The 27,955-nt window shown below is 33.6% G+C and overlaps 2 long non-coding RNA genes across 2 annotated transcripts in view; one reads left to right on the forward strand and one right to left on the reverse strand.

Annotated features, from left to right (window-relative positions):
• Positions 1-22: 22 nt before the first annotated feature.
• LOC138841425 (uncharacterized) lies at positions 23-10,547 on the reverse strand. The gene is made up of 3 exons (XR_011376429.1): positions 10,486-10,547; positions 8,954-9,044; positions 23-346 (listed from the first exon to the last, which is right to left on the reverse strand). It is a non-coding gene; the product is annotated as an uncharacterized lncRNA (long non-coding RNA).
• Positions 10,548-10,710: 163 nt separating this feature from the next.
• Positions 10,711-27,955, forward strand: part of LOC138841426 (uncharacterized) — a 41,931-nt gene continuing 24,686 nt past the window's right edge. Inside the window, exons 1-2 of the long non-coding RNA XR_011376430.1 lie at positions 10,711-10,787; positions 23,961-24,057. This is a non-coding gene — a long non-coding RNA (uncharacterized lncRNA). The remainder of the gene's footprint in view (positions 10,788-23,960; positions 24,058-27,955) is intronic.

Below are 27,955 nucleotides of genomic sequence, written 5' to 3' on the forward strand. Positions count from 1 at the left end.
GACATATATCCTTTTGGCTTTATTTCCCCCACATCATCATTCCTTTTTGCATGCATTTCTGCTGTATTCTCATACTGGAATCCAGCGTTAAATCACAGTTGACAATAATTAGGGCAGGACAATAACATAAATTTGATGGATTTTCATCTAACATATCTCATTTAACATTACTGCTGGAGCATTGATTTACTTTAAAAGCAGATGTAGGCTGATTTATGGTTGTCAGAGTTTAATTCTGGAGATGTTCACCAGTGATGTCACCCTATATCTTCTTTATCCATCCGTAGGAAAAGGCCACCTCTCCATCCCCTCCTCTCCACAAAGATGTGCAAAAAGTATTATAAATCTGCACAAAAGAAAATCAAATCTTTATGACAGATGCCTTCATTTATAGATCCTGACCTTTATTTTTGAAAACATAGTTTGTGATTATCTGTCACAATCTTGTAACTGTTAACAATTTAATTAGCTACATCTACTAATAGAAAAACTCACTCATAACTAGGGCTTTATTCTTCATGGCAATTGAAATGCCTAGAATAGTACTTGCCCTATGCAAGCAAATTTTTGAATTAAATATAATTATTAACATCCTACAATATAGTTTATGAATTAACTCAATTTTTAATATTCCTGTAGATTTAACTCATACATCTGTTTGTTAGTTTTAAGCTTTATTTCCAAGAATTCTCCTGAATGTATATCAAAAGGAATAAGATTCAATATCAAAGAAAAATGCCTACATACCCATGTATATTCCAGTTCTGTTCACAGTAGCATAACTGTGAAATCAGTCAAGTTGCTCAACAACTGATAAGTAGTGAACTATGAAAATCATACTTAGATATTACTCAGCAATAAATGAAAACAAAATTGTATAATTTGCATAAAATTGGTGAAGCTGGAAATGATCACATTAAAAAAATACACTTTGTATTTCGATTTGTTTGTGGAATCTGCACCTGAAATAAACATACGCACACACACACACACAATGATTATAAATGTCAGGATGATTGGTAGAAGGAAAGAGAATGAAAAAAGATAAATAATATAATATACTGAGGATTGTTCAATCTGGCTAAATTGTGTGTTTGTGTCTGTGTGTGTGTGTGTGTGTGTGAGAGAGAGAGATTTGGTGAAACCCATTATAAAATTAATAGATAACAAAAATGAAAGGAAAAATAATGGTAATGTATAATTGACTCATTTTCATTTAGCTGTGGGTACCTGCTTCAGGAGAGAGGCTAATGAGAGTAAAAGGGGGTTGAACATAGTGACAATACTTCATGTTCTGAGGTGAAACAAAAAGCAATGAACCTGTAATTGGTTTGAGAAGGGAAGGAGGGCTAAAGGAAAGTGACACAAAGGTTTAATCTGGTCAAATATATGTACATGGATATATTAGAATGAAATTCTTATACTCTTTTTTTGGGGGGGAGGGTCCGGTTGCCTTTTTTCATTTTACTTATGTGGTGCTGAGCAATCGAACCCAGGGCCTCAGGCATGAAAGGCAAGCGCTCTACCACTGAGTCATCTTCCCAGCCCCTAGAATGAAATTCTTTTGTATGACTAATTGATGGTCCTGATGATTCAAGCCTATAATCCTCACCTATAATTATTTCAGAGGAAAAGTACAGAGAATCAAGTTTTGAGCTAGCCCAGGCAACTAAAACTGGGGGCAGGGGGGAGAGGGTTATGAGAGAAAGCATGAATGAGAGCGAAAAGAACAGGTCTCCAATACCAGCAAGAAAAAAATTAGTTAATTAATAGCTACTAAATTAAAATAAAGATACTAATCTTGGAAAAACTTGGTAACACGTTTGCCTTTTAAGACACTGGCGGACAGGAACAGAAGGAAGCCACTAGCTTGCATGTAGCTGGAAGGTTCTCATTACAACCTGATGATGCTAGCTCCCAGAAAATCTGTCTCAATAATGAGTGTGAAAAAGAAGAATGCAAGCCGGGCATCGGTGGCTCACACCTGTAATCCTACCTACTCAGGAGGCTGAGATCTGAGGATCGTGGTTCAAAGCCAGCCTTGGCAGGAAAGTCCATGAAACTCTTATCTCCAATAAACCACTAGAAAACCAGAAGTTGCACTGTCTCAAGCAGTAGAGGGCTTGCCCTGAGCTGAAGAGCACAGGGACAGTGCCCAATCCCAGAGTTCAAGCCCCATGACCAACCAAAAAAAAAAAAAAGAAAGAAAAAGAAGAATGCATTTTAAAAAGCTGCTCAATATGTCGTATCTTCATATAGCAGCTATGGACTTTTAAAATTAGTAACACCACCATTTTTAATTTCAAAATATCTTTTTGTGTGGTATCTGGAAAAAAAAAGTTTTTCAACTATGTTTGTTTATAACACTATGTGAATGCTCTGACTGTTTTTTTTTTTTTTTACAAAATAATGTTATTGTAAAGTTTATGTACACAAGGCTCATGGTTATGTAAGTCTGATAGAGTATGTTTTACTTGAACAATGTCAGCTCTTCCATCTCTGTCTCTCAGTTATTTCCTCCCACCCCCACCGAATAGTTGGGTTGTGTAGTTCATGTTAACATTGTGTCTAATGGATAACACTGCTGCATTCCGTCACCCTTTCTCCCATCATTTCTGTGCCCCTGCTTATGCCCCCACAGACGAATAAAGGAACAAAAAAGACAAAAGAAAAAAAATAGGAAAAAAAACCCTGCAACAAAGAAAAAATACTTGATTCCACTTCTCAGAAGTCATTTTGATAAATATTACTTGTATGGTCAGATGAACATAGCTATTGGTCCTTTGTGGTCCTCTCCTAAGAATATCCTCCTTTTCCCTCAATGTGTGAATGCCTAGAGACCCATATAATTTATCATGTCCCCATGTATTTGTTTCTATCTTATCATTCAATGTGTTTGCTTGTAGGTTTATGGGAAATTCTAGTTACCACAAAAGAAGAAACCATGCAACCTATGTTTCTTTGGGTCTGCTTTACTTCACTTTATATTATTTTTTTCCAAGTCTTTCCATATGGTACAAAATCATTCTTTCAGTTGGATGCATAGAATTCCATTCACAAAACAGAAAATGACAATTCTACAAGAAGTAATGAAAAAAGGAAACTTGTACCTTCTTAAAATAGCAACCTTATATATAGACTGATTTGAAATATACACATGGATTTAATATTATTAAAGTCATCCATATTCATATTGTGTTTAAAGACAATTTATTTAACCCAGGAATCATTTATCTTGCTTAAAACTCATACTCCACACACATCTCTAGAATTTCAAATACTTCTCAAATTGGTTCTTACAAGGTCTGGCTACGTACATGTACTATTACATGTGCTTACACTGATCTATCTTAATTTTTTACCTTTCTATTCACTAAAGCTAACTGTTGTTTGTTATCTCTAACCAAGAATAAGCCGTTAGCAAAATGCTTCCATGTAATCTCAACTGTCCCTCAAGCTTCTCTAAGTGGCATCTGATACACCTTCTGAATGTTGGGTCTTTATCAGTCTTAATAATTGTATATTCTTGATAATACTCTCTCTTGCACTTCACTATATGAAAGGCAGTGTCAATTGCAGCATTTGCTTTTGCTTTTCTTAGTATATCTTCCAAACAATCACTTGCTATTTTCTTGTCCAGATAAAGATAAATTATATTGTTCATTTATGATAGTAAATCTACACCTTTTGTTTCACTACTGGTCTCACATTAACAGAATAGCATGTACCTGGAATACAGCCTATAGAATAATTTTGACTGCAATTTTCATAATCAGGACCTGTGCCCATAGACTTTGCTTAAAGGCACTAAGAGTTATTGGCAAGCTCCATGAGCCCAAACTCCAGCATTTCCTTTTCTTGACTAAAATTGTAAGGTCATTTCTGGCTTTGCCTTTCTGGCTTGGATAACAGATATATACTATCCAGGTAGCACTCAAAAAATCTTCATCAGTCATAGTTCCTGGAGCTGACCAAGCTGAGCTGGCTTTCTCATCACTAGGGTGAGTCATTTCTCTGGCTGGCATGTGGAGATCCTATTCTAGAGCCAAACTATGGTTTATCCAAATGTCTCTCAAGACACGTTGAGCCTGAATAGCTTCAGAATCGATTTTTAGAATTTACATTTTTTAAAAATGTGCATTCTTGTATGTGTATTAGCAGCTACTATTTGCAATAATTGTTCTTTCAGCTTTGCTGGCCGTAATTCCTCAGTCATTTAGCAACTTACATAGAATATAAATCTATTATATGGCAAATTTATGTAAATTCTACGTATCTGTTAATTATTGATATATGAATAATAGAAGATTCATAATGACAGAAATGTAGAAATAAAATGAAAATCAGGATTTCTACTTTTAGTAATTTCGATAATGACCCAGCCAAAGATTGTAGTCAATTGTAAAATTTCTTAAGATATTATTAAACGTGTGACACATTAAATGTAAAATACAGAAGACTTATAAAAATGCACTGGATTTAAAACATGCCTTATAAACTTAGATCTGAAAAATATGAATGTGGAAAAGACCAAAGATTGAAAGAAAATGATTCCAAGTAAAGAATTATCTAAGTTAATGAACAGCTTGGTAGTTCACCAACCTACAAATAATTGTCTAAAATAAAATGTTTATGGAGAAACTGAATTGGAAGATTTTGCATTAATTATTTAAAACATGTATAATATAAACTACTCCATAATGCTCTTAAGAAAAATAATTGAATAGGTAATACCTATACGTTCAAGCTTGTTACTTGCTATTCTTTCCCATGCATGTTATAATCAATTAATTGTATTTGTATTTTAATTTCTTCTGACTTTTCTTAGAGATCATACAGGAAAAATTATATGCAACATAAAATTTTGGTTAACAATGTGTTTGTGTTTTATGTTACTCACTAAATGATGAGGAAAGACTCAACAGTGTATCTTAAATGAAGCACAGAGGAGTCCAAAGGAATTAATGTACACAAACAGAACAGGAGCATACTGGTACAAACTAGAAACATATACTCTAATGATTAAAATGTTTGTATCATTTGCTGTAGTTATATCTTTTAAGAATGTTATTCAATTTCTACTTGAAGATGAGTATGTAAGCATAATGTTGTACAGATAAATTGCAAAGTTTGTAAATTGCCAGTGTTCTTATTCTAGAAGAGAAAGCTACAAAATGCTTTTAACAGAGAAAAAAATTAAACAAAGAAACTTATCTTTCAAAACCTAAGCAAAATTCAAATGCACAAGTGCAGGGAAATTGTCCTTAGTTATCAGAAATGAGATGAAAAGAGAAGAAAAAGTTCACTCAAACACATTTAAAAGTGGTATTCCTTTTTTTTTGTAACAAAGTCTACAAAATTGCCAATTAGCAACTCTTGTTTATTGTGCAACTGTGATTCTATTTTAGTCTGGACTGGCAGAAAGCCCAATGCTGAAATTGCATAGTTAAGGGCCTTTGAAAGAAGAATAAGATATTTTGATAACCCTGAAAAAGCATATGTTATGCTTCAGAAGACTGGGTTAAATGGCTTTTATCTGAAGGGTTATGAAAACAAAAATAAATGTTCCATACAATAGTAGCCAAAAAGAAATATGAGAAATACTTTCATCTAGGAAGTGGAGGACCAATTTAAACCATAATTATTTTGCCTTATCAGTGACTTGGAAAACATCCTGATTGTTTTTACATGTAGACTCAATATCTATGATGACAGTAGGGGTGCATGTAAACACATGCAGTAAGCAATGTAATTGAATGTCCAGAAAGTACATTATGTAAAGCATAGGTGAAGGCCAAGTTATGCCTATTTAGGGCAGATTTTCCTTTCCAGGGTTGCTAATGCATTTTTTTCTACCCTAAAATGTACCAAGAAAATATTGACAAAAATATATGTTATTATTTTTAATTTGAAGGAAATAGTTGTTGCTACCATACATTTACTTAGAAAAATACCATGAGATTTAATACTATGATATTTTTCAATGAGGTATTCTTCAGATCCTGATTACCAAAGAAGTGGTATTATCTTTTGTAACCAAGATCTGAAATGACTCAGAGAGGGGCATGGTCTAGAGCTTTGAGTTGTAGCCTGTGATATTGTTGGGAGTTAATGAAGCTTTAGGAATTGTTGCTTTCAGGTATTTTACTAATCAGATAAATATTTATTTCTTCTTATTTGTACTTCTTTTGAAAGTTTCATTTTTATTTAACAGAAAAAAATATCTTATTACTATGAAACAATTTCAGGACACTTTCTGTTTCATTTGTATTAATTATATTAAATTTCATAATCATATAAAAATTAAAATTAAAAAATAAGTCTTTTGCTATTGACATAATTAGAAAAATAAAGCAGCTTTCTCTAATTTTTATAAGCCTATGAACAAGAGGGAAACAGATTTGCAAGGAGTGTATATTGCATAACTTTGCATAAGATGACTTATCCAGGTTTATTTCACCTGTGTAAATATCCCTTTTCATACCAGTATGTGTGGCATTCTTACCCCTTAACTCTATTTTTAATGGTGTTCATCTATGTATTTATTACTTACTACCTAGAATGTTAAGTTCAAATTAATAGTAATGTGTTTTCTTCTCTTTTTTGTATGGTTTTTATTGTGAAAATGCTGTACAGAGGGGTTACAGGTACATGAGCAAGGTAATGAGTACATTTCCTATTGAGCATTGTTGCCTCCTCCTTTGTTTTTTCCCTACCATCCCTTCCCTCACACCTCCACAGCTACCCACCCTTCCCTGCCAAAGTTGTAGTGTTTTTTCCATCTCATTGTTATGGGTCAGGTCAACCTGTATCCTTATTTAAGCATTTTGTTTTTCCCTTCCTTCCCCGAATTAGAGAATTGCATATACAAGATGCAGGGCAGCAATATCAAATACAGCGAAAATAGGGATTATACCATGGTGGTGGAACATACAAAGCAACAAAAATATTACATGGTAAATTATAAATACATTAGTTAGGAACAATAGCAGCAAAGAAAAAATGTATTTGTGTCCCTTTCTTGGGGTTTATTTCCCTTAACATCATCTTATATGGCCATATGTACATAGCTCTTGACCTTTTCTGCTTGTCCTACACATGTACTAGTTATTGCGAATAAGGGAAACCATGGGACCTCTGTTTCTTTGGGCCTGGCTTACTTCACTTAATATAATTTTTTCCAAGTCTTTCCATTTCCTAACAAATGGGACGATGCCATTCTTTCTGATGGAGGCATAGAATTCCATTGTATATATACATACCAAATTTTCTTGATACATTCATCTACTGAGGGGCATCTAGGTTCGTTCCATATCTTAGCTATAGTAAATCATGCTGTGATAAGCATAGTTGTGCTGGTAGCCTTAGTATGGCCTTGTTTGTGTTCATTTGTGTAAATGTCCAAAAGTGAGATTGCTGGGTCATAGGGGATCTCTATGTGGTTGGACAAATACAACAAATCAAGGAAAGATTGCACAAATGTGATTGCATGAAGTTCCAGAGCTTCTGCATGGTATAGGACACAGCTTGCAAGATCAATAGAAAGCCCATGTATTTGGAGAAGATCTTCACTAGCCATACAATGGACAAGGGTCTCATATCTAAAATATATTTGGAACTCAAAAACTTAAATCCCCAACAACAAATCCTCCAAGAAACAACTGCTGTATAAATAAGTGAGCTAAAGACTTAAAGAGACACGTCTCTGAAGAGGAAATAAGAATGGCCAATAGACACATAAAGAAATGCTCAACTTCTCTAGCCATGAAAGGAATGCAAACAATATTGAGATTCTACCTCACCCCAGTTAGAATGGCTAAAATCAAGAACTCTAATAACAACAGATGCTGGAGGGGATGTGGCCAGAAGAGAACCCTACTGCATTGTTGGTGGGAGAATAATGTGTTTTTATTTAATTAAATGTTTTGAAATTTTCAAGAACTAATAATTTCCTTTATTTGTTTATTCATTCATTCATTTTGGTGAGTAATGGGGCTTGAACTCTGGGATGGGCGATGTCCCTGCACTCTTCAGCACAAAGCTAACACTCTACAACTTGAGCCACAGCACCACTTCTATTTTTCTGGTGTTTAATCAGAGATAAGAGTCTCACAGACTTTCCTGGCTAGGATGGCTTTGAACCACGATTCTCAGATCTCAGTTTACTGAGTAGCTAGGATTACAGGCATGAGCTGTTGTGTCTTCGCCCACCCTGAGAAAGACGGAAGGGGTCTGAGGAAAGGTAAGTGCACTGCTGGGGAATCAAGTCAAGCAAGAGCTCATTTATTACCACACAGCAAGCACCTTTTAAAGCAAAAAAACTGCTCAGCATAAAAGGGGAGGAAAAGGAACCAACAATCACTGTAAACCTATCATGCACCTAAGCTTTATCCAATCAGATTTTAATGTAAACAACTCGAGCTCTGCCCACTCAACTTCCTCTCAGCGCCATCTTTGCTGCCCATGTGCCCCACAATAAGCCACTAATGTCCTGCTTTAATAATAATTTTACCGTGAGGAGGGACATACAAAGCAACAGAAAATCACATGGTACTATATAAATACGTTGGAAACAATAGCAGTAAAGAAAACACCACTTGTGTCCCTATCTTGGGGTCCATTTAGATTAACTTTATCTTATCTGGTCATATGTACATAGCTTTTTACCTTTTCTGCTTGTCCCAGACATATACTAGTTATTGCAAGTAAGGGAAACCATGAGACCTATGTTTCTTTGGGCCTGCCTTATTTCACTTAACATATTTTTTATTAAGTTTTTTTATTGTGAAAATACTATATAGAGGGGTAACAATTACATGAGCAATGTAATGAGTACATTTCTTATCTAGTATTGTTGCCTCCTCCTTTGTTTTCCCCGTACCATCCTTTTCCTCCCACCTCCTCAACTACCTCCCCCCCCCAAAAAAAATGTAATTATTTTCCAAGTATTTACATTTCTTTACAAATGGGGTGATGTCATTCTTTCTGATGGAGGCATAGAATTCCTCATTCCCTGTTTTCACTGTATTTGATGTCGGTATAATCTGGGAAGGTGAAGGAAAAAAACAAATATTTAAATTGGGATACAGGTTGACCCATTGTAACAATGAGATGTTCAAGACACTATGTTGAAAAACAAACTTTAGAATTTAGGCCGGGGGTGGTGTGTAGTTGTGGAGGTGTGAAGGAAAGGTTGGTAGGACAAAAACAATGGAGGAAACAATGCTTGATAAGAAATGTACTCATTACCTTGCTCATGTAACTGTAACCCCTCTGTATAGTATTTGCACAATAAAAAAACATTAAAAATAATAATTTTATAAAAACGCTAAAAGTTACCACCACTATGTGAAACTATACAAAAAGAAATCAATGGTTATTTAGGAAGTAAAGTTTTTGTGTTTAGAAGTTAGATACTTGGTTCCATGACTTTGAAGGTGACATTGGGACCCCATAGCCTTCCTCTCACTCTATCATAAGCTGACATGTGCTCTAGTGTACTCTTACCCACTATGTAGCTCTTCTGAACCACAAGCCCCCAAATGATAGATAACCCCTTACTGAAAATATAGGACAAACTAAACTCCTTATCATTTTGAATTAATTATCTCAGGTAATTTCTCCAGTGAGGGAAGAAACTGGATGATAGAATAGTTATTCTCAGAATATAGCAATTTCATTCCATAAACATAAAAAGTATAAGTTTTCACCTTCCTTTTAAAAACTAATTTCTTGCATAAAATCCTGGTATATAAAGCCATCATCAGAAATAAATTAAAAGGATGTATGTGAGTATGTATAGTTATGGGAATTTTGTGGTTGATTATTTTGAGCTCTGTATTAAGTGAAAACATTTTAAGAAAATGTGCTAATATTTGTAAAGTTACATATATGTCAGCAAACATTTACAAAATGTAAAAGCTATTGTCAAGGTTTAAGTACATTTCAGAAAATACTATATTATTTTTAAATTTTGATTTTATAAGCTCATAATGTAAACTCTTACCATCCATCTTGCAGATTACCAAACTAAAATATTTTGGGATTCAATTAATCCTTTATATAACTGAATTAAATTTATATATGTGTATCCTCACCTTCTAATTCTCTATGTGTAAATTTATCTTCTTCAGTCAAAATTGTCTAAAATACGTAGTTGATTCTTGAATAAGATGATAGTTTTTTTTTGTTTTTGTTTTTTTTTTTTGCTGCTACTCTGTCAATGAGAAAATTCTGGACACAAACAGACACTATTCTAAGGTGAGAAAGACAGAAAGAACATCAGGAATCATGAAATACCTCATAAGACAGCTAAAAGTATGAGAAACAAAAAGATAAGGAAGAGAAAAGAAGGAAACTATCCTTGATACAACTTTTGCTTTCTAAGGGAGGAGAACCTAAAACCACAATTTTAATGGATGCTTGAAAAGTGCCATCAACTCTACTGAAAATGGCCTAAAAGTCCTAGAAATTCGAGAAACTTACAGTTCTCTCCAGTCATATATCCTTACAGGGGATTTGGTGTGACAGTGACTCCTGTGTGTCAGTCTGGTACTAGAGAAGGCATTTATGACATCATTTCTCATATCACAAGGAGTCATAGCAACTTGCTGAAGTGATGTTTTCCCTATTGATCTTAAATCAAGTTGTCATGACACTACCACGGTACCATGATGTGACATGGCAGTCACAGAGAGCAGTTGGTTGGATGTCATTTGGCAAAGATTGTGAGGTAGCAGTAAACTTAAGATGAGGATGTCCATTAGATGCTGACTCCACCCTCTGTGGTAAGAAGGGAATTTCTGTTTCCTGTGAATTAATTTTGCCTGAGAGTTGAGAACCGCTTGTCAGTGTGTCAACTTTTTGCTATATGTCACACATGTTGGCCAACCTCTGATTCTATATACTAAGGATCACTTAATTTATTTTGATTTCTCTTTTATATATGGTGATTTCCTGGAAATGTCTTAGGACATTCAACTCTAGCAAGCAGAATTTTCTACTCCCTTTGTTCTTCCAGGCTAGTGCAGAATTTAGTCCTTTTAATGACATTTACCTTAGCTTAAATAGTTGTTACCACTAGTTGCAAAGACTGCAAGACAAGGCTCTGGAGCTGGTTGACCTTCAATGGCTTCAGGTATTTAACAAAGTAATGCATTAATGGGCATGAAGTCCTTTCACTGAACAATTGCATGTGCCAGCCCAGACATCTGCCCACAAGCCCATAGAAACACTAGAGGAAGAAAAGAGCAGTAGTACAAACACTTTCCCTTCCCACATCCAACACATTAAGTAAAATACCATTAAAATTAAATACGATAAATCCCTAAAGATAGAGATTAAGGAGTACACAATAACTTGGGAAGATTTTATTGTACAATTAGCCATTCTCACTGTATGAATTCAATACAATACCCAATAAAATTCCAGTGAGATATTTGACAGACTAGAAAAGGCATTCCTATGGTTACATGGAAGAATAAAAGACTTTAACCCTAAGCAATCTTAAGCAAAAGATTTCTAGAATTATCAAAGAATATAATACCCAGGAAAAAATAATACTTAATATTTAATACATCTGATTCTTGATAAAGGTGTTAAAGACACCAGAAACATATGAGGAGAAACCTGGATAACCACATGTAGAAAATTAGAGCTACATTCTTATTGCTCATTCTCTCTACATGAAGCAATTCAAATGATAGCAAATGCCTTATTGGATGATGTGAATATTTGTGTCAGGTTCTGAAAAATCCACAAGTGTGTCTTTGTTATAGAACAATTGTATCTTCTTCTTCTTTATGACCTGTACTCACTTGCCATCAGAAAAGATTCTGTTGTGTTCCAATGATTTATCCCTTCACTGACACAATACTCTGTTATTTACTTTGGTTGTCTTATTTGTTCACTAAATTACTTTACCTCCAAATTATATTGGTCATTTTATTTTCTTTTTAAAAAATTATTGTGAAAATACCGTACAGAGGGGTTACAATTACATCAGCAAGGTAATGAGTACATTTCTTATCAAGCCTTGTTGCCTCTTCCTTTGTTTCCGCTTCCCATCCCCTGCACCCCCAAAGTTGAAAAGTTCGTTTTTCAACATTAATGACTTGTACATCTCATTGTTGCAATGGGTCCACCTGTATCCCTTTTTAAACGATTTGATTTTTTCCTTCCCTTCCACAAATTATAATAACACCAAATACAATGAAATCAGGGGTTGTGCCATGGGGGAGCAACAAAGAAATCATCTTATAAATATGTTAGAAACAATCGCAAGAAAGAAAAAAAAAAAACCTTTGAACTTATCTTTCCTTTCACCTAACATCAACCTATATGACCTTTTCTGCTTGTCTCAGACATATACTAGTTATTGCAAATAAAGGAAACCAGGAGACCTATGTGTCTTTGGGCCTGGCTTACTTCAATTAATATAATTTTTTCCAAGTCTTTACATTTCCTAACAAATGGGGCAATGTCATTCTTTCTGATGAAGGCATAGAATTCCATTGTGTATATATACCACATTTGAAATTTTATAATGTCCTTTATATTGAATAAATTTTGAATTCAACCTGTTGGTATTGTGAGTTGCATTGAATCTAAATATAAAATGACTGAAATCAACTCCATAACAATGTTGAGTGTATGAACGTAGTGTACCTCTCCAACATTTAGATCTATTGTGATTCTTTGTGTTTGTCTTTTATAATTTGTAGAAAGTTCTACTGCAGGTAGTCAAATATATAAAGAATAAATTATTTCATTTTATTTTGGTTCAATTGGATTTAATTCATTATGATTATTTTATGCCAGTATAAAATATCGCATTTGTGAAGATTTATAAACCATGTTATGCATTTCTAAACCATTCATGCATTGCAGAATCTACTAGCTTATTCTTTGTAACTTTTAACAAAATAATTTGTCAGAAATTAAATATATGTTAGTGTATTTCAGTTCAATTTATTTTCTTATCACCATGTAGATTTTCACTGTCATTTTCAAGAGAAACAGTGAAAAAAAACATACTTCCTTTCTCCAAAAATATATTTTAATTTGCTATTGTTGCCAAATGATATAAGACCAGTAACTAGAAAGCTTAAACAACACAAATTAATTTCCCCATCATTTTTATATTAAAATGTGAAGTTTGTAGCACATTTAGTCTCCACCAAGACCTCTCCACTGGCTGCAGAAGGTGATATTCTCATGCAATTTTCTGTGCATTGATATCTCTGGCATTTCTTCTTCACTATCTAATACCAGACATAGGGATTTAAAGTTTCATCCTAATGCTCTCATTTAATCTTAACTCCTTAAATACTTTCTGTGTTCACATACAGTCACTTTATTAACACTCTAATATGTGACTTGGTTGTGGTGAAGGTAGTTTTGTCTTTGACGATGACAGAGTACTCAATATTTCACTATGAAGAAAGGTGATGCTACTAAGATTTGCTTAGTTCCTTTTATTAGTTTAGAGTAAGGAACTCATAGACCAATTTTGCTGTGAGATTTTACCATGATGTGTGCTGAATCTGAATGAATGTTCGTTGTGCATACAAGTGGGGTTCAAAAATGTGGGGGGGTCTAGATTTTTTTTATTTTAATAATTTTTTGTAAAAATACTATACAGAGGTGTTACAGTTACATGAACAAGGTAATGAGTACATTTCCTATCAAGCATTGTTGCCTCCTTCTTTTATTTACCCCATCATCTCTTTCCTTACACCTTCACAACTACACTCTGCCCACCCTACCCTTGCCTAAATTGTATGTTGAAAAATGAACTTTACAATTTTATTTCTTTTTAGTCTATAATATGATAAAGTGATTGGATTAATTTATGACTGTTGAACAATTTATATGGTCTTCATTAACTGTATTTGCACATTGAATAGTATCATTTTGTAAATATTTAGGTTAGATTTGAAAATGATAGATAGATAGATAGATAGATAGATAGATAGATAGATAGATAGATAGATAGATAGATAGATAGATAGATAGATAGATAGATGGACAGACAGACAGACAGACAGGTAGATATATGGATAGATGTTAGGTACCCCTCAGAGTTGGTGAGTTTTGAAGATGTAGAAGCCCATTTTTACAATTTTACAATTGGGTATTGGTGATTGTTAGGCACCCTCTCACCCAGTACTGACGATTGCAACATTCAAGTGTGACTTTCCCAGTACAATTTCTTTCTCTTGAGTGTCAGTTGTTAATGGAATAGAACAGCACTCAACAATGTCATGACTTTCATCAGATTAAAAAAAAACAACAACATGGCATATGTCAAAACAGACTCTCCTTATATATAGTGCAAAAAAATAAAATAGAACAGATATTCAAGTTCAAAATTTTTTCAGTTTCATTTTTATTCTTCTTTAAAAAAAGTCTACCTCATTTATAACATGATTCTTTATTTTATGATTTCTTTGGTTTATATTTTCAAAACTACCTAGAAGAAATTTCAAAACGTACAATTTTTCTTTCTAATTTCAGTCATCATGATATACAAAGTTGCTTTATCTTGTAAATATTTAACTACAAACAAGCAACACATGCTATGGATTTATAACAGGCTATGGAACATTGTGTCCCCAGGTATATGTATGCATCCCATTAGAGTAATTACCTTTTTTATACAGGCAGAAAAATATTTACTCTCCCCTTTACCAATATACCACCTGCTAGATCCCATGAGTCATTGTTCTAATATTTATCATGAACAAATTGCATAAGCAATGCTCAAAGGAGCATACGTTCTTTAAATTTAAAATAGTAATAAAAAGACAGCATTTCCAGAATGTTTAAAATTCCAGAACGAAAGTGATATACCTGTCTAGTTAACTCGAGTCTAGTCCATATGTGTAGTTAGCATTTCTGAACTATTTTTAAGTTTATGTTTTGCATCTGCATGTAAATCACAGTGTTTTTCACCTGAACAGCTTCCTTTGGATAACTGTCCAGATTGGAGGCATTTATACACAAAACTGCCTCTTTGGCAGGATAAGTTCCAAATGATGTAAATAGTCTTGGTTAGTTGGTACATAAACCCCACAAATGTACAGTTAGGAAGGGAAGAGTCTGTGCTGCAATTGTCCAAAATGTAGTACTTGGCAGTTGGAGAATGAAATATTTTTATTGAATCTTTCCATACTAAGAAGAAGAAGAGATTGCCATTTTCATTTTCTATGTGGAACAAATCCAGCCCCAGCAGTTTCCCATTCACTAGGAGAATTTTGTTGTATGTGTCATGAGAAAAATACTCAAAATTGGTTTGCATCTCTGTAGCTGCCCTTCACTGGGATTTAAATGTAGTACAATTTCTTACTGGCAACTTCAATTTATATACTTATGAATATAAATATAGTCATATTTTTCTAGGATGGCTGACAAAAATTTGTCAGACGACTTACAAAGAAGTAAAGTTTCCAAGTTGTTAATGTTCAAATTTAACTGGAATGACAAATATTTTCTCAATGACAATTTGATATCTGTAGATTTCAGATTCTTAACCATGTATCAAAAACAAAAGGACATTTACTCTAGATTATGAGAAGAGCAAATAGGAAAATAAATGAAAATAATGTACAAATGTTGAAAAATATTAGTATTTGCTTGTATGAGTGATAAATATACTGTACTGGATATTTGTATTAATACTCATGGATGTTTGCCTGAAACATTTTGATAATATATTATGATAATTTTATAATATTTAGTTTTTTGAAGTCACATTTAATACACTCATATTTATTATGTAGTGGAAATGACACTAAAGAAAGTCTCCTTTATATCATAGATGACTTAATAATGGGAATAATATTCTGTATTTTAATCCTCAGTTGCTTTTCAAACAATACATATCCAGATACTGGCCTTTTCTTTGTACAATCAAGTAATCATGCTTTGTTGTTTAAATTTTTTTTTCTTTTTTTTGGCGGGGGTGGGGGGGCCCGGTCGTGCTCAAGGCTAACGCTCTACCACTTGAGCCACAGCGCCACTTCTGGCTTTTTTTCTTTTTGCTTATGTGGTGCTGAGGAATCGAACCCAGGGCCTCAGGCATGCAAGGCAAGAGCTCTACCACTGAGCCACCTTCCCAGCCCCTAAAGTTTTGTTTTTTCTATCTTAACTGGTACAAAATTCCCAAACTATATACTCATATATTGGGGTATTATAATATATAATAAATATATACACTATATATACTATATATGCTATGGGATATTATAATATATAATAAATATACATACTATCTATACTATATATACTATATAATATATATAATAATCTAATAATAATTGAATATGTATAATATGTATTATTGTGATATTGTATTGGGTAAATGTGTGATGTTTTTAGAAGTGTATACACTGTATTACAGTTAATCAGATTAAATATGTTTATCTCCCCCCAAACTATCCCTTTTTCAGGCGGAAAATACTAAATTAATTATTTTAATTTTGTGAATTAGACAGTATACAATTGTTATACATGTTGACATTCTGTGCCTAGAATATCAATTTATTTCTAGGAATAATATATTTTCATGTAAACATTTAAACTTCCTACTAGGATTTTATACACATTGATCAAACTTCACTACCTTTCCTGATAATCACTTTCTCTCCATTTCCATGAGATCAGAATTGCTAGATGCACAGGTGAGAGAAGTCAGGAAGAATCTGTCTTTCTATGACTGGATTTCTTTTTTGAATACAATGATCTTCAGTTCCATTAGTGTTGTCCCAGATTACAAAATTTTACTTTTTATTGCTGACTAGTGCTCTATTTTAACAGGGACTTATTTCCCCTAATCCAATGAAATGATAAGCACTTCAAATTTTCTATTTCTTGGAGTATCAGTAAACATAGGTAACAGATTTTTATTTGGTGCATTTCGTTTATAATTTTGGGTGCACACTAAAAAGTAGGTTTGGAGGTCTTACTATATTATTTTTTATTTTTGGTGGATCTTATTATATTAAATTTTTAATACTTAATTTTTTTGAGTAAATGTAATACTTTTAACAGTGTTTTCCATAATGGCTCTCTTAAACTTCATTTCATTCTCTCTAAAATTACACAAACATACATTTTCCACCATGTCTTCATCAGAATTTGAATCAATATTTAGCATAATAAAATATTGCAAAATTTTACTTATTGGAGCTTCATATTGCATATGCTTTCTGGTATCTACTAAAACATATTAACCTTAAATAACAAGTCATGCATTTATTTCCACAAAATTTCAATAAAAATAATCATTTTATAGTACTGAGTGTATGGCTCACCTGGTAAACTTCTAGCCTAGCTAGCCTGAGGACCTGATTTCAAACTCCAGTATTGACAAAAAAAAAAAGCATAATTTTGGTTACAAATACAATACATTATAAAATTTTAAATTTAAAGAAATATTTAAATATTTTATTTCCATTCTATCATTCTTTCCCTAATCTACCCTATTTCACAACCTGATTCCATTTGCACATATGCACATTGCTTATTATTACTCTTAAAATGTATAAATCATGAATAAATTCAAGTTTACTGGGATTGTATGTGGTACAAAAATCTCATAAAATAAATTTTAAATGACAAAATTGGATTTTGGGTCTAGAAATCAAGATATTTTATGAAAAATAAATTAATAACAATATAATTTTATCACTGTTTTATTTATAAGCGTTAGTTTAGCAAAATTTGCTGAAGCCTCTTCAATCTTTTTGAATGTGTGTTCTCACTCAATATTTTAATTATATATTACTAACTTGCCAAAGAACTTAATTTGTACATTAATAAATTTAACACATATTTAAGATCATGTAAGATATGATTCAGTAAACACAAGATTCTAGTCAAAAATAAGCGATAATTTACTTAAGAAAGTGTGTATATTGATAAATATTAAATGAGATAAAATATAGTATGTAGGATTTTGGAAATGCATTACTGGGCTGGGCTGTTGGTTCTCATTTATAATTCTAACTATTCAGAAAGCTGAGATCTGAGAATTGTGGTTTGAAGCCAACCAAGGCAGAAAAATCAGTGAGAGTCTGATTTCCATTAAGTGGAGGTGTGGCTCAAGTGGAAGAACTCCAGCAGAACTGGCACAAAACAAACAAAAATAAATAAATGTATGTCTTTGAAATGAAAAAGCAAATAATCAGAAATATGCAGCAAACCAGTGAATTACATCATCAAATATTTTAGGACTTGCATTATGAAGGGGTGTTAAATGATTTCTAATGCTAGAGACATGAAGGGAGGAAGATGTTCAATGTTTGCAGACATTTAAGATACTAACTACATTGGAGTTAGAACATGTTAAATATATTAGGATACAAACTACATTGGAGTTAGAACATGCTAAATATGTTAGGATACTAACTACATTGGAGTTAGAACATGTTAAATATAAACTTTAGTTTCAACAGCTGCTAGTTTTATAATCTGTGGCTCAGGAGCAGCAGTAAAATACAGATAACTGTATTGAATGTCTCAGTAGATTCCATGAAATAGTATAAAGTAAATTAACTTAACAAGATATTTGCATAAACCCCTTTAAATAATTCAGTACTCTTTTTAATAATTCCTAAGGATGTTTGTCAAACATGGTATGAGATAGGATTTTAAGAATGTTATGAATTTTGTTCTGAAGCCTTTGAAGAAATATAATTTTAATGAAAATGGTTATTTTCCATATTTATGTTGTAGCCTACAATATCTAGTTAGTAATCAGTTCCCTCTATATATTTCAGCTCTTTGAAGTATTTTTAGGCTAATTTTTGGTAGATTTTAGTGAAATGTACAATTGAGACAAGTCCTGTGAAAGAGGGGAGAGAGGCTCACTGAATTAGGACACACATTCAAGGAGGGGCATATGACAGAGAAGTCATGGAATCCCACTCCTTATCTGTGATTTAAGAGCATTTATAACTTCTCCTAGGTGACAGATGGAAAGAATCAGCCACCTGAGGAATAGAAAATATAATATTGCAGTGTTAGAAGGAACACAAGACGAGACCGAGAGGACTAGAATGGAAAAAAAAATCAGCAGATACAATGGAGAGAGACAAATATATAAATAGAGAGAGTGATAGAAAAAGAGCTGATGTCAGAATGAACAAAAACAGGGAAAAGCAAGAAAGACTAGTTTCCAGATCTTTCAGCATGTTGTAAGTAATTTTTGGAAGTGGGTGACAGGCATAGTTTGCATTTAGGAAATGTGGAATTTTGAGAACTGATAAGGCTTGAAAAATGAAATAAGTATGAATGACCATAGATCTTTTAGATTATATGATAATCAGGGGGCTTTTGTTGACTATGTACTACTATGTACTTTTAATTATTAATGTCAGAACATGGCATTAATCCAAATGTATTAATAGCAGGTTCTGGTTACAGATTTATCTGCAAAAATCTTACTTAATCACAGGTGTTAAAAAAAAAAAAAAGCAAAACAGAGTGCTATCTTTCCCCACAGCAATAAGTTCAGCAAGGCTGCAAATAGAGAACGATTTTTTGAGCTTTCTCCATAAAACAGAGTAAGCCTGAAGTCAACTTGAAATTTCAATGTGGTAAAGGACCAATTAAATATATATATATATATATGTACATATTTATTTACATATATATTAAGCTATTAAGATTTTGCAAGCATTATTTTTGGTATATATTGTATTGATTTATACAGTGGAAATATTGAACATGAAGATAACATATAATTGGAGAAACATCTCTCCCCAAAACAGCATTTACATTGGATAGATTGGAGAGCTGTTCTATGTCAAAGAATGGTGTTACCTTCAACTCCCTTTGGTTTGTCAAAGGAAGGGCTCTTGATGGAGCTGGGTAGCTAGCGATAACTGAAAGTAGTGTAAAGTCTGAATCACTGAATAAATTTAATTCTAAATTTCTATTCCTTGAAACTATTCTTGGGCATTATTTTTCCAATGTAGGTATTTTTTTTCACAGCAAAGATATTAGAGCTGGTAGCTATGATTTTGAACTTAACAAAATACCTGAGACAGTCAACTTTAAGGTTAAGAGATGTATTTTGGCTCACAGTTCAAGATGAGTACTTAACATGCCACGTGCTGGTGGTTTACACCTTTAAAACTAGTTACTTGGGAGGTTGAGAGCTAAAGATTGTGATTTAAAGCCAGTCTGAACAGGAAAGCCCATGAGAATTTTATCTCCAGTTAACCACTCAAAATCCAGAAGTGGAGCTTTGGCTCAAGTGATAGACTACTAGCCTTGAGCAAAATAGCTCAGAGAGAATGCCCAGACCTACAGTTCAAGATACAAGATGGCAAAAAGCAAAGCAAAGCAAACAGTACAAAACAAAATTCAAGTCATAGCATTCAGGAAGCAAAGAGAGCAATAGAGAAAAAGACTGGGAGAGGCGATAACCTTTCACGTGATTAGGCCACACCTCCTATAGGTTCCATCAGGTTAGAAAAGTCCATTCTATTTTAAAACCATCAGTTGATTGGATAATATACCATTTTACAAGTTCCTCACCTCTCAGCGTTTCTGCTCTAGAGCAGAAGTGAATCTTTGAAGAATATTTCAGATCAAAACAGTAACACTACAAATAAGTGAACATGATACCTTGTTTACAAAACTCTGAATAAAAACTTGAGTTTCATAGTGCTAGCACATTATAAAAGACATAATTTTTTGAATGAAATTTCTTGCCAAATCCTCAAACTATGTATGCTTATAACTACCTGAGTGACAATTGGGGGAAAATTTATTGTATATGAATGTCTCCATGTGAATGATTCCCTTTCTATGTTAACAATTATGGTTTAAACTTGTCTAAATAAGGAAAGAATTCAACCTCTTACATAACTCATTAATGAATTCATCTACTGATAAGGTTTTATGACATTTCTCATAATTATTCTTTAGCAAACAGTAAGTGGCAATGTTGCTTGTGTGCATCTTTTTTTTTTCTGAGAGTCTGTAAATTTTGTGTCATATTTTCTCTGACCTGACAAGCTGAAAAATGGTGATGGACATTGTTTTTCTAATATTGAGCACCAAATAAAGATACAGTCTCTTTGGAAAGAGTATTCCACAGCCTCTTCTTCATGTCTAACTAGAACTGGCTTTGATTCACTAAGAATAATATACCCATTCACTAATTACACCATAAATGACACATTAGAGAATAAAACCAGAAGAAGGAACATGTGCAATTAGCTTCAGCCCAATTCAGATTTAATTATGAAATTAAAACTTCTTAAAATGATTGTATAATGTGGCTGAGCAATAAAAATTTCAGTGTTAGTGTAGCTGTGTGTGAAGTAAATGTAATCAGTACATTCTTGACAGAGTTACCAAGGGTGTTTGTAACATGCTCATGATTATATTTTTTATTAAATAGTTATTAAATAGTGTTGAAGGGCTGGGTTTAAATATGAAATTTTATTTCATTGTGAGAGAAGTACAAATATGAATTATTTCATGATTTTTTGTATTCATTTGTTTAGTCATTTATTCTTTCCCAATAAGCAATTTATGGTGTGAAAGATAAAGTTTGCTCATCTTAGTACCAACTGAAGAGATGATAGAGAGTGATAGAGAGTAAATTTACTAGGAGACATTGTATTCATGTCTCAATATCACTTTAATGAAACTAATATAAGCTAATGAAATATAACTTATTTAAGTCAGTCACCATTGGCTTACATCTGTAATCCTAACTAGACAGGAGGCTGAGACTTGAGTATTGCCATTTGAAACCAACCCAGGCAGGAAAGAATGTGAAACACTTAGCTCCAAGAAACTACTCAGAAAATGCCAGAAGTGGTGCTGTAGCTCAAGTGGTGGAGTGCTAGCCTTGAGCAAAAGAAAGCCAGGTCCTGAGTTCAAACCCCAGGACCAGAAAAAAAAGGAAAAAACATACATAAAAATATAAATAGTTTAAATAATAGAAATTAATAAAAAATGATTCCTGGAAAACTTCCCATATCTTAATAGGACCAAAAGACTAAATATTTAACATAAGTTAACACTATAATATGAAGAAAACTTATGTTGAAAATTTTAGAAGCCTTCTTGAAAATATGAAAATGACCTAAACAAATACAATTTCATCCTATACTTTTGAACTTGATGGGTTTTTTTTTAATTGTTAGCTTTTCACAAATGAAATGAATGCACATCAAAACTCCTGGAACTTTGTATGAACTGACATTGTTCCTAAAACATATGCAAAAGATACGGAAATCCTAAACAAATGCACATAAATAATATATCTTGGTTTTAATGCTCATCACAATGTTAACACCATTTTCTGGAGTACTTAATAAAGATCTATTTTGCTGAATTTTAATCTTTACAAGATATAACCCCTGTTTTCACTGTATTTGATGTTGGTATACTTTGTGGAGGGAAAGGGAAAAAACAAATTCTTTAAATAGGGATACAGGTGGACCCATTGCAATAATGAGATGTACAAATCGTTATGTCAAAAAATGAACTTTACAACTTTAGTGGGGCGGTGGGGGGTAGGCTGTAGGGGGGAGGGAGGATGGGAAGAGATCAGAAGGGGAAACAAAGGAGGAGGCAACAATGCTTGATAAGAAATGTACTCATTACCTTGTCCATGTAATTGTAACCCCTCTGTACAGTATTTTCACAATAAAAAAAGAAAGAAAAGAAAAGAGAAATCTTATGACCAGAAATTTGAAAAAAATGTCCCCCTTGCTGCATACAAAATGGTATCATTGTCTCTAGTTACTGCATGATGCTTCAGCTAGCAGAACTGCATTGCAATCATATATTATCATGTGCTACATGACCCTGAATAGGGTGCTGTATTTGTAATAATTCAGAAGTACAATGTATCATTTTCTCAAAAAAAACTCTCACTTAAATATAACTACTTGAGGTTATTTTCCTCTTGTCTCTCTTTGCACAAAATTCCATCAGTATTTTAAAGTAATTAAAAAGAAGGGTTTTATTTGGATACATACAACTACTAAAATGTGTTTCATAACCCATTTTAGTTATTACATCACAAAGAAGATAATTAGCTAACAACAAATATCATCTTGCCACACATAGACATTTTTTCCCTGTCATGTACGTGAATGAGCATTTCATAACAGTGACAAATTGCCTGAAATAAATTACAAAGAAAGAAGGTGTGATTTAGCTCATAGTATCATAGTGTCACAGAGATTTTAGTTTGTGGTATTTTAGCTTAAGTGCTTTTGGGGACCCCTTAAAAGAGCAAAGCTGCTCATTTCTGAGTCACAGGAAAGCAAAAGAGGAGATGAACTGTCATCTTTCAAACATACTCCTCACTAGAACAACCAAAATGTCCAGACGAACTTCCACTTGGTCTCTTCCGACATGTTTCTGTTAACTCATAACAGACATAGTAATTTAAAGCCTGCAACACAAGCTTTTATTTTATTTTATTTTATTGTACTGTAATCTACTGTATTGTAAAGATGATGTACAATGGGATTACAGTTACATAAGTAAGGTATTGAATACCTTACATAAGTAAGGTATTGAATACCTTTCTTGTCAAACATTGTTATCCCTCCCTTAGGGAAAATTCTAATCTAAGTAGTGCAATTTTATTTATTATGAATGTTGAAGTGTTCAATCACAAAATTTAAAGTCATTATAACAGTTTCTTTATGGTTTCATTCACATATGACTCCTTTGAATAGAAAAATGTGATTAGGTTTCATAATTATCTGAACAATCTCCTTCACTAATTTAGTAATGTCATATTTGTATCCCACATTGAAGAGAGATTAAGTGGAAGATCCATGAAAAACCTAGCTCATAAAATGTGGCTTGTTTTGTTAGTTTTCATTTCAAGTACTGAACAGAAAGAAAAGGAGTTTGGTTAGAATTACGGATTCACTGCTGTTGTTTTACTTTTTTTTTTTTTTTTTGTCCAGAAGATGCTGCTGGAGCTGCGTGGATAATTCACCACTTTGCCTGCTCTGTTCTCATGTCTCATTCATCATCACTTCAAAAGGAGCTTGGTTTATATATGTATGTATATATATGTATTTATATTTATAGGTTTATACTATATATATATATATATTTAATGATTTTGTTTTTCATTTATCCCTGATGTTACTACAATCTTAGAAAACAAGGAATCCTAAAATATAAAGGCTTTTCTAAGAAAGCTATTTACGTTATCTGATCCAGGAAAGAAGAACAATGTAAGATTGGATTAAGATAGGATCAGACACTGATGATTTAGGATACAAAGGGTAAAAGAGATGGAAACTGTAGGCGCCTGTAATAGTAGTAGAGTGAAAGAAGTCATTTCCACTGAGGCTGATGTTTACTTTTATTACATGCTGCAAGAATACAGAATATTGTGTTTTAATGGAAAGAAAAATAAAATAACACTTAGTTTAAAATTAGTCAAATCAAATAATCTCCCAATTCTGAAGTCACTGCCAAAAGAGCAGAGGGAAGAGATACTTCCATCGGACTCTCAAATAAAAAGAATCAAGGTAATGAATGAGTGATGTCAGAAGGGAGAAAGAGAGGAAGGTTCTGGAAAAATGGAAGATAATTGATAAACCAAGAGAAACAAAGGCAACAGAGTGAATTTGCAAATTACTTAAGGCTCCCACCTACATTTTTTTCCAACGTTGAAGGTTCCACTACATGTTAAAGTAGTCAGCTTCCATGCAGAAAATTAGACACAGCTACAAGACATGCTTTTTAACATCCAGTAAGATTTAAATCAATGATTTGCTTTGGTAGGACGTGACTCCTCAGAATGAGAGACAGGCAACAAAGAGGAATGACTTCCATTCCCCATGATGTCAGAGAACTGGGATTAGGGGCCATACCTATTTGAAATGGAGGTTCTCAAGGACCTTGAAAATAAGAACAGTTCCAGTTCTGTGAGTTTCCCCGTGTCCAGCAGTAGTATCTTATAGGAAAATGGCCAGCAAAATTGACCATGAACCCTAAGATATGTATTCAAATGGATTTTTTTTCTTTCATGCATTTGTTTCTAACGCATTTATAAGATTATTTCTTTGTTGCTTTGTATGTCCCTCCCCCACAGTATAACCCTTGCTTTCACTGTATTTGATGTCAGTATAATTTGTGGAGGGGAAGGGGAAAAACAAGTCGTTTAAATAAGGATACAGGTGGACCCGTTGCAACAATGAGATGTACAAGTTGTCATGTGGAAAACGAACTTTACAACTTTGGTGGAGGGGGGGAAGGATTGGGAGGGGGGGCGGGGGGGGGGGGGAGAATGGGAAGGGACGGGAAGGGGAAACAAAGGAGGAGGCTACAATGCTTGATAAGAAATGTACTCATAATCTTGCCCATCTAATTGTAGCCCCTCTGTACAGTATTTTCACAATAAAAAATAAATAAATTTTTTAAAAAGAAGAAAAAAAATTGACCATGAAGAGAGAACGGGTCTGACATGGACAAGTTTAGAAGAGTAATCATTTTCTTGAGAGTTTTGAGAGAAAGTTTGTTTGCCTGAGGAACATTTTTCAAACAGCAGACAAGCTTTCTCAAAATCAGGGACCTAAGAATTCGCTAACAGGTAAGCTTTGAGACTGAGCTACCCTGGGAAAATGGTAAGAACAAATCATCCTGGGTTAGGAAGTTTTGGAGCTTCCAACAGGCATGAAAGGTTATTGTGGAGAGAGAGAATATCAGACATGAACACACTGACAAGTTTGAATACCAGGGACCTAGCACAGTTAAGGAAATAGGGAATTGAGACCTGGCCCTCTTTGTCCAGAGAAAGTCCTGTTACCTGGAGATCATAATGGTAGAGCCAATTCATTGTTGAAGAATAGCTCTATCTTCATAAGTTCTTCAGCAAGGTAGGGTTTGAAACTAGCCTGCATTGGGGGTTTGAAATCCAGGGGAAAGTTATGGATTAGTGAGTCTTGGGATAGATGCCAATGGGAAGTGGTCATGTGCTGGGAATTGTTCTGACAAGGAACTTCTGAGAAATTTAAGCCAATGTGAGTTTGGGCATAAAAACATGTGGTGATTGGCAGACCTGCTCTGCCAAGCTGAACAAGGCCTAACTCCTTGAGAATGACTACAGAAACTTCAACAAGTTCATGGGATTCAGAGTCTAGCATAGAAGAACAATCAGCAAGCTTGAGGAAGTTGCAGCCAAGAGGGCTGAGAATTCTGCAATATGACTCAGGAATTACAGTACATTCCCAACGTCTTATCTCAAACTGGTAATAAATTGATGAACATAATCTGAACAAGCTAAAAACTGCAGCCAAAACAACATGGTACCTTAAAGAAAGAACTAAGAAACCGTTTGTAGAACTCTGCACTTCCACTGTATAATGTATTTGGAGAGCATTCATAAGATTGCACCAGAGCAACAGAGCATAAATTTAGGACACTCACCAGACAAAACCAGAAAATAATCAATCCAAGACACATCATAGTGAAAACATTAAATCTTTAACATGAGAAAAAAATACACTTTTAAGAGAAAAATAAAAGAGAAACCCATCAGAATAACAGAGGGTCAATTGGTCTTGACTCTGATATAATTCACTATGTTTTTTTTTTGGTGAGTTAATCCATTCAAATTGAATGTTCAGATTGAAAGATATGTTAGTGTCCCTGCCATATTTCCACTAAATTTAATTTTTTTGGCATGCTATGAGAAACAGATTTTAATGGAGAATTCTTTTTTTTTTTTATTGTGAAAATACCATACAGAAGAGTTACAATTGCATGGGCAAGATAATGAGTACATTTCTTATCAAGCATTGTTGCCTCCTCCTTTGTTTCCCCTTCCCAACCCTTCCCATATCTTTCCCCACCCAATGCTCCCCCCCCCACCAAAGTTGTGAAGTTCGTTTTTTGACATAACGACTTGTACATCTCATTGTTGCAACAGGTCCCCCTGTATCCCTATTTAAACGATTTGTTTTTTTTTTTTCCCTTCCCCTCCACAAATTATACCAACATGAAATATAGTGAAAGCAAGGGTTATACCGTGGAAGAGGGACATACAAAGCAACAAAGAAATCATCTTACAAATGTGTTAGCAACAATCTCATGAAAGAAAAAAAAAACATTTGAATACTTATCTTGGGGTTCATTTCCCTAACATCAATTTACCTGCTTGTCTCAGACATATACTAGTTATTGCAAATAAGGGAAACCATGGGACCTATGTTCCTTTGGGGCTGGCTTACTTCACTTAATATTATTTTTTCCAAGTCTTTCCATTTCCTAACAAATGGGGCAATGCCATTCTTTCTGATGGAGGCATAGAATTCCATTGTGTATATATACAGGACCAGATGGTTTTGCAGTGGAATTCTAGAAGGCCTTCAAAGCAGAACTCACACCAATACTCCTCCAACTCTTCAATGAAATTGAAAGAGAAAGTTCACTACCGAACTCATTCTATGAAGCCATAATAACCCTCATCCCAAAACTAGGCAGAGACTCATCAAAGAAAGAGAACTATAGACCCATTTCTTTGATGAACTTTGGTGCAAAACTTCTCAACAAAATTTTGGCCAATCAATTTCAACAATTCATCCAAAAAAATCATACACCACGATCAAACAGGATTCATTTCAGGGATGCAAAACTGGTTCAATATATGCAAATCAATTAATATAATTCATCACATCAACAAGACCAAGGATAAGAACCCCATGGTTATCTCAATAGATGCAGAAAAAGCATTTGACAAGGTCCAACACCCCTTTATGATGAAGGTTCTGGAAAAATTAGGAATCCATGGAACATTCCTCAATAAATCTAATTTTTATATGCATTGCTTTTAGTAGTACATTTCACTGCTGATGCCATAGCTATATTTTCTTTGTTTTTCATGTTTATGTTTATCTTTTGTATGTAAGATGTTTTCTTTGAGTATCTTTGTAGTGCTGGTTTAATG

The sequence above is a fragment of the Dipodomys merriami genome, unplaced genomic scaffold, assembly GCF_024711535.1.
Source record: "Dipodomys merriami isolate MVZ:Mamm:240054 unplaced genomic scaffold, mDipMer1.0.p SCAF_32, whole genome shotgun sequence".
Taxonomy (NCBI): Eukaryota; Metazoa; Chordata; class Mammalia; order Rodentia; family Heteromyidae; genus Dipodomys; species Dipodomys merriami.